The following is a 7863-nucleotide window of genomic DNA, read 5'->3' as shown; positions in this document are numbered from 1 at the left end:
GCTATTGAAACCTGTGTTGTGGTTATTTCGTTTGTAGCGTGTCGTGTGTGTATGTGTTTTATTTTTATGTTTGTTTCTTCATATGTGTATACAGTAATAATAGGTGTGAATATTTTTAAGTAAAGTTTTGTTCATAATTTAGGTTATAATTAACCATATCAGGGTTAGAATTCCTGTATTTTTTAAAAAATATGTTTATTAAGTGTTCTTTAAACGCTTCAGTAGTTTTGTTCTCATACGTTAGTGTGGAACAGATTTTGTGACTATGTGTGTGTATCTGTTAAGATGTGCTAGAAGTATTTGTGGATCATCTTGTTTATTTTGTTTAACTCAGAACGAGCCACAGTTTTTATATTATAATTGCTTGTCATCCTTTCTTACATCTACCTTCTTATTAGTCTATCTGTTCAAAATTTATTTCGACCAGCGCATATTGACCTTGAACAACTGACTGGTTATATTACCACGTGATAAAGATATACGCTTGAAGGTTTCACATACCTCTTTCATGCGTGGTCTCGATTGGTTCATAACAGTAGAATATCCTACAGCATGGCTTCAGGCTCATTCCCAAAAAGACAAAATGCTACAAAGAAGCTTCAAGACTTTTCATGAAACAACGACCTGTTTTGAAATTGCTTTACCCTTAAAGTATATTTACTTGTCGCTTAAAGAACTCGATGGTCCTACCCATCTGCCTTGTACGTTTATTTGTCCTCATGTTCCCATTAGCTAAAACTGTTCTTATGAAAATGAAACCTCGATTTATATAATTTACTTTACACTTATGCACTTGAGTTAAGATTTTAGTTTGGTATTCAGTTTACTGACAGAAACAGTAGAAACTGAAATCAAGGAGGTGATTGGTTCACCTACAGTCTGCTTATCATAAACACTGTCATTTACTTTTTCTTCTGTTAATTAATCGTCACTCGAATAAAATACAAGATAGATTTTGTTTTGCCGACATATAGCTGCCACTAATCCATATATTTAAAATAACTAGTAAATGTACAATAATTCCAAAAACTTGAAACAAACAATTAATAAAAAATGTGTTAATGAATTCCTGATATCACAACAGCCATAATGCTTTTTACAATGAATGTAGCTGTATCTGCAAGCTGTATTCTAATATCATTCATTTATAAAAATATTTAGAATAAAAATTAGGGTTAGTAGTTTATTGGTTAAAATATAAGAGGTACTACTGTGTAGATTCTTTAAAGTTTCTAGTAAAATTAAGTTTTTTAAATATTGAGCTGGTGACGTTTATACAGCAATTTTTTGTTGAATTAATCAGGCCCGACCTGGCAAGCTGGCTGTGGTGCTTGACTCGTAATCTAAGGGTCACGGGTTCGAATCCCGGTTGCACCAAACATGCTCTCCTTTTCAGCCGTGGGGGCGTTATAATGTGACGCTCAGTCCCACTACTCGTTGGTAAAAGAGTAGTCCAAGAGTTGGCGGTTGGTGGTGATGACTAGCTGCCTTCCCTCTAGTCTTGCACTGCTAAATTAGGGACGGCTAGCGCAGATAGCCCTCAAGTAGCTTAGAGCGATATTCAAAAAACAAACAAACAAAATTTTTACCATTACTTCGCCTCCTGTTAATGGATCTTCACCAAGGGATTTATTACCATTTATAAAACAAGCCTTATGTAAAACAGAACCTTCCAGGTTCTTCATAGCTATACATTTTCTTGCTTCAGTCATCCAATTTTATTATTAGATGTCTTGGAATGTGATGAGTCAATCGTTAAGCTTAAATAAGCATTTTACTTTCACTCATATCAAGTATGGACACGGTTTGAATGTGTAGTAAAAAAAACTTATTACAAAGGTACAACGTAACTCACGAACAACATTAACTCTGATACACAGAATTACAACTACACAACATTACGTTGCAATTTACCAATCATCTCTAAAAAACACAGTATATCCACAGAAAATGCTATAATGTTAGACAAATAACGGATATAAAGGAAGCTATCTTAACTGATAAACACAGCCTCTAATTAAAGATATATTAACTTTTAAAAAATATCCAGTCGTGTGACGTATGTTACGTAATGTATCAATGCATTCCAGTGACACATCGGAAATTCTGCGGACCTGCAGTACAGAAAATCGCATTAAGTAAGATTGTACTTAACGTCAAACAATCATCCCTATCTCTATACAAAACACTTGTACCTCATAAAAATGACAGTTTGTCGAAACGTTGTACATGTGTAATACAGTGTATTTCACTACCCATTAAAACTATCCTCAAATTTTTTTTCTAAAAAATGAGTTCCTCGTCGTTAGGTTTTTTTAAATTGTTTGTTTGCTTGTTTATGGAATTGTTTTGTCACGGTCACGTTACCAAATGTTATAAAGATTGTATGGATGCAATGGTACTGTCAGGTATTTCTGAACAATGCTAAGGTATTTTAGCCTTTGACCAGTTTAATTTACAAAATAAAAGTGGCTTCAAAAACTAGAATGTTGAATATTAGTTACCAATATAATGAGAAGATTGTTTGATAGAAACGACTGTGAGAATGAGTAGAACGAATCAGAAGTTTTAGGTTTGTTTGGCTCTGAATATTGACGTGTTCATATACATATCTAGAGACAACTATGGGGTTTATCAGTAGTATAAATTATCTTTTATTTATTTATATTTTTTATTATTAACATCTTTACACGTGCGCAAACACTCACAAACACGCACACACACGTATATATATTGAAAACATGTGGTGTCTGTCCGAGTATTCGTCTGTCTAATGTTTTAGTATTTTTAGATTACCTATGAACTTTTGTTTCCCTCCCATCAGTATAATGTCAATGTGTCTCCGGATGCTGTCTGATGTAATTATGGTTTTTACCATTTCAGTCAAAACTTTGTAACCATCAGATGTTGTTGGTTTCTTAAAAATATACTTCAAGTAATTAATATTCAGAGATAAAGATGAAACACACTAATCAAATTTCATGATCAAAATTAATGTTTTAAAGTTTAAACATTGAGAAGCCAGTTAACGTACCTAAAGAAGTATGTCGCTTTCGTAGTTGAAGTATAGAATTATTTTGAATTTTTTAATAAGTTTGAATTAGTTTCTGTAAACATTAGTTTCATTTTATATTTTCACAAAACGTTAAGTCTTTTATTTTCTCAACAAACTTTCTATCGAAATTCAAGTTGGTTCAAATAATATTTATTTTTTGGCCTCATCTGTTGTATGAAATATTCATAAAAATCATGTATTACCTCTAAAATAATATATTAATGATCAAATGCAGTAGATACAAGTCAAGAATCCAGTAAGATTTATATCTGGATTGGGAGGCATAAATTCAGTAAAAACAAAACATCTGCAAGATCAGTGCTGACTATGTTATATTGAAATGATTTAGAATATGCAAGTCAATATGTATATAAATCTGCATTAGGATTGGCTTTAATCAGAAATACGTTTTGACTTTTTTTAAATTTAAGAAAACAGTCTTAAATGTTTAAAAACTGATCAAATTTGAAGGATTTGTAGCAGCTCTTTCCGATGCAAAGTATTCATATACTCATATCATAAAAATGTGTTTAGATCAGAGATTTAGAATATCCAAGGTATAAATATCTGTTGGAAGTCATAAGGATCAGTTTGGAGCACCAGAACCATCTAGAAAAAGTCATGCAACAAGTTGTGCTCTAGCCATGTCCAGCAAAGTGCAATGTATTATAACAGGTGAGAATTCACAAAGGATAATGTGGCAAAAAGCCATCCATGTATCTCAAACAACAACATGCAAATCTTCAATAAATGATGTCCATCTCGAAACGAGGTCAACAGAGTGTAGGTTCACCAAGATAAGGTTTCCAGTTATATCTTCTTTTCAATCGTCACATACATCAAAGAGCTGGAGAGTGATACAGGGATTTATAATATTTCATGCAAGGAATTACGAGTTAAACGATTGGTCGTATCTTCTACTGATTTTTAGGCGACCAAAGTGTTGAATCTGGTACTTGGAACCCGTCCTCTTCGTACAGTAGATAAATCGTGAATAACTAAAAGGCAATATAGTTGCATTATTTTGGGCATAGCAGTCTTGAGGAAACTCCTTTTGCAAATGGTTTTAAACTGCAGGGTTACTGTCAACGTGCAGAGTCGTCGAATAGAGTATGACTGGACGTGGTGACGCTCCAAATTGGGTTTAATATATTATTAAACCTCTTTAGTATCGCATGTATGTCCAAATGTAAAAATAATGTAATGAAAGCCTATGAATATTAAATGCAAAATACAGTGTAATATTAGGTAATAGTTTAATAGCATGCTATATAATAATTCTAACTTATTACAATTGAACCCAAAAGTACACGAAAGGTTCAAGTTCAGTTATAAACGCACTAAATCATTCACTTTCACCATTTTGTCGACATTTTTCAAAATCAAATTTTCACATAACTGCTTCACTCACAAACATTTTTGGCTCCCTTTGTATTTCACTTTCTCAAGCATTCAGCCATGAAAAGGTTACTTTAAAATTTGTAATGAACTAAAAATTCGCTTTTACTCACTATTATAGATTGCCCATACTTACTGAAAACAGAGAAGACTGTAAGGGTGAGCATGTTTGGTGTGACAGGGATTTGAACCCGCGAACCTCAGAGTACGACTCGAACGCCTTAACCAACCTGGCCATACCGGGTGTACCTGATGCAATATCCGTATTATTCTTTTTTAATTTTAATAGTAAGGAGAAGATGCTCCTCAGTTAAGTGGCAAAAATGCCTGAATTATTCAGAATTGTTCTAATGTAACCTGCCACACTACAGAGTCGGACTGCGGTTATCAAAGTTGGCTCAGTCAAACTGTTTACTTCTTTGTTTTATTCGCATGATTACTAAAGTACGATTAGGCCTACAACTACCGAATATAACTTTAGAATCTGGTTAAAGGATTTTTTTGACTTAAAAAAGCTATAAATAGCGTCACATTCTGATCATTATATAATGTAACTGGACAACCGGGCGTGTAGAATATTGAAATATTACACTATCCTGAATAGACTACCTAATGTGTGGGCCATCATTTCGTTTGAGTTTATTTTAGAAACAATCGGTTAATTTATTTCTCCTACACAGTTTTTCTAGAGGCGAAGCGAAAACAGCATTTGTCCTTTTCCCAATTGGGGCTACACGCGTGAAAAATCATTGGAAACTTGTATTAGAGCTACACCCGTAAATGAGACTGCATATATTTCCTCTAATTTCTCCTAATCATATTTATTATAGAATTTAAAGGGGATAGATGTAGTCTTCTGATTAATAATACTGAGATCAACGGTTCGAGTCTAGTACTTAGACACAGCGGATAACTATCAGAAAACCACACATAGATGGGCACGGCAAGGTCACATGGATAGGGGCAATCGACTAACAATCTGAGGGTGACAGTTTCGAATCTGAGTCACACCAAACATGCTCCCTTTTCCACCCGTGGGGCGTTATTATGTTCTATCAATCCCAATATTCATCGGGAAAAGAGTAGCCAAGATTCGTGAGGGTTGGTGATGACTATCTGCTTCCCCTCTATTCTAACATTGTAAAATTAGGGACGGTTATTGTAGATACACTTCATGAAGGGCCCGGCATGGCCAGGTGGTTAAGGCACTCGTATTGTAATCTGAGGGTCGTGATTTTGAATCCCCGTCACATCAAACATCTCGCCGTTTCAGTAGTGGGGCGTTATAATGTGACGTGTCAGTTCAATTATTCGTTAATAAAAGAGTAACCCAAGAGTTGGCGGTGGGTGGTGATGAATATAAAGAAGGCAGCTAGTCATCATCACTCACCACCAAAAGTAACCCAATAGCTAGCGGTGGGTGGTGATGACTGGAAAGAAGCCAGCTAGTCATCACCACCCACCATCAAGAGTAACCCCAGAGTTGATGGTGGGTGGTAATGACTAGCTGCCTTCTTTCTTGTCTTACACTGCTAAAATACAGACATTATATGTGCGTTCAATATACTCAAATATAACGATACCTTGTCTTTCAAAAAGTTACGAAAGATCAGTCGTATGTTGATGGTAAATTAAATTGTATTTCTAATTAGACTATACTTGTGGCCAACATCTTTACCATGAAGTTGCAACTCTCCAAAAATACATTAAATCATTATGAACTCGTGACAACGTATCGTTTACTCCACTTTACAAGGTTATAGAAACCATCCATTCACAGAACTGGATAACTATTTATGTTATTCAACAGTCATAATTGAATATTCAAAATACAAACAAACCCTCATAAAGATTTGGGCAAAAATTCAAATCAAAGAAACTAAACACATATAAATTAGAACTTTGCTATCTTTGACTTAGTAAGTTATTCAAAACTAACTCTTTTAAACAATCAAAATTAATTATTATTTCGTTACGTCTCAATGCAAATCAACACAAGTGTATAGAAATTCAATGTATTCATTATACAGGAAGTTTAACGTCCACGAACGACAAACGTACAACAGTAAAAAACAGTTATGATGTAAAATTATCAAAATAATATACAAATACATCTGAAGAAGACATATGTTAAAAACATTTCAAATAATATTCACTTCGAACTTCTGGACATTTCAGCTTTACAAATTAATAGTATTGTTAGTCCTAATTGAAATTTTATCATAGCTACTTTACATGTTTCGTTTAAAACTCAGCACAGTATCCTTGACAAAAGAAAATCCTTTTGGAAATTTTAAAATTACGCGATGATCTTTTCTTTCAATTTGACTCCTTTGTAACGTATTCAGTCAAGCAGAACATATGAAAAGATACTATGTGGCTTCTCTCGAAACCAACTGATAGCAGGTGTGTATTGTTTGAGTATGTGTGTTTATGTAGAAGACATTTCTATGTCAAGCGTTATTTTACATATTTCACAAAATATATACTGCCACACGAATTGCATTAAAATTTGACAGTTAAAACATCATGGAAGTTTCCCCTCGCCTCTACATCTATGAGTATATGATACCAGTATTAATTCCTGTTCAGTTAGATGTGTTGCCGAACTGTTATATTTTAACAAGAGAAGCTGCTTTTTTGTCTTTATATTTTTCAGCTCTCGCGAGTGAAACGGGGTATGACTGAGCATAAAAAATAAGATACAGGCGTATTTTTCGCACTAAACCAGTTGAGTCATACCTGTGGGATGAATATCTCATATTACGGTAAAACTTTATCTTTGGACGTATCTCTTCCTTAATTAGGTGACTGATTCAGGTCAAATTTAGCATGTTATCTTAGTAGACTAAAAATAACAAATTCTTGTTAAAGGTTCCACACATTGAAAAAATAAAAATATTCTGTTGAAAACCCCTATATTGTTACTGCAGTAGCTATTGTAAATGAAAATTAACTCCACAACAAATTTCCATAAGTCAAAGACTGAAAATAAATGTTTGAGTGTTTTGACTTGTTTCTTATAACAAACAAAATAAAATATCCAGCTACAATGTTAAGAATTAACATAATGCTACAATTTACGTTTCAAGATCTATCCTGGTATTCACATTTTAACTTCTGGTTCATATTAGAATGATAATAAGCACTTAAACCTGAATTAGAAGCGTATTAAATAATTAAAATACTTTTGGAATGATTCTTATTTCTTGACGTAAAATATAGTTTTCCGTAGAAGCAAAAATCAAAATTATTGTGTCAAGTGTACCAAATCCGGACAGTAAAAATATTGACCACATCTCTACTGTAAAATGGGTTGTTTTAAAATAGAACTGAGGCAACTGGTTTTCCATTTCTGCGAATTTTCTCGTTTCGACTTCTACACTTCCCCACTAATCAGTAATGACTTT

This window comes from Tachypleus tridentatus, chromosome 3, assembly GCF_004210375.1.
Source record: "Tachypleus tridentatus isolate NWPU-2018 chromosome 3, ASM421037v1, whole genome shotgun sequence".
NCBI lineage: Eukaryota > Metazoa > Arthropoda > Merostomata > Xiphosura > Limulidae > Tachypleus > Tachypleus tridentatus.
This window is presented reverse-complemented; position numbering follows the sequence as displayed.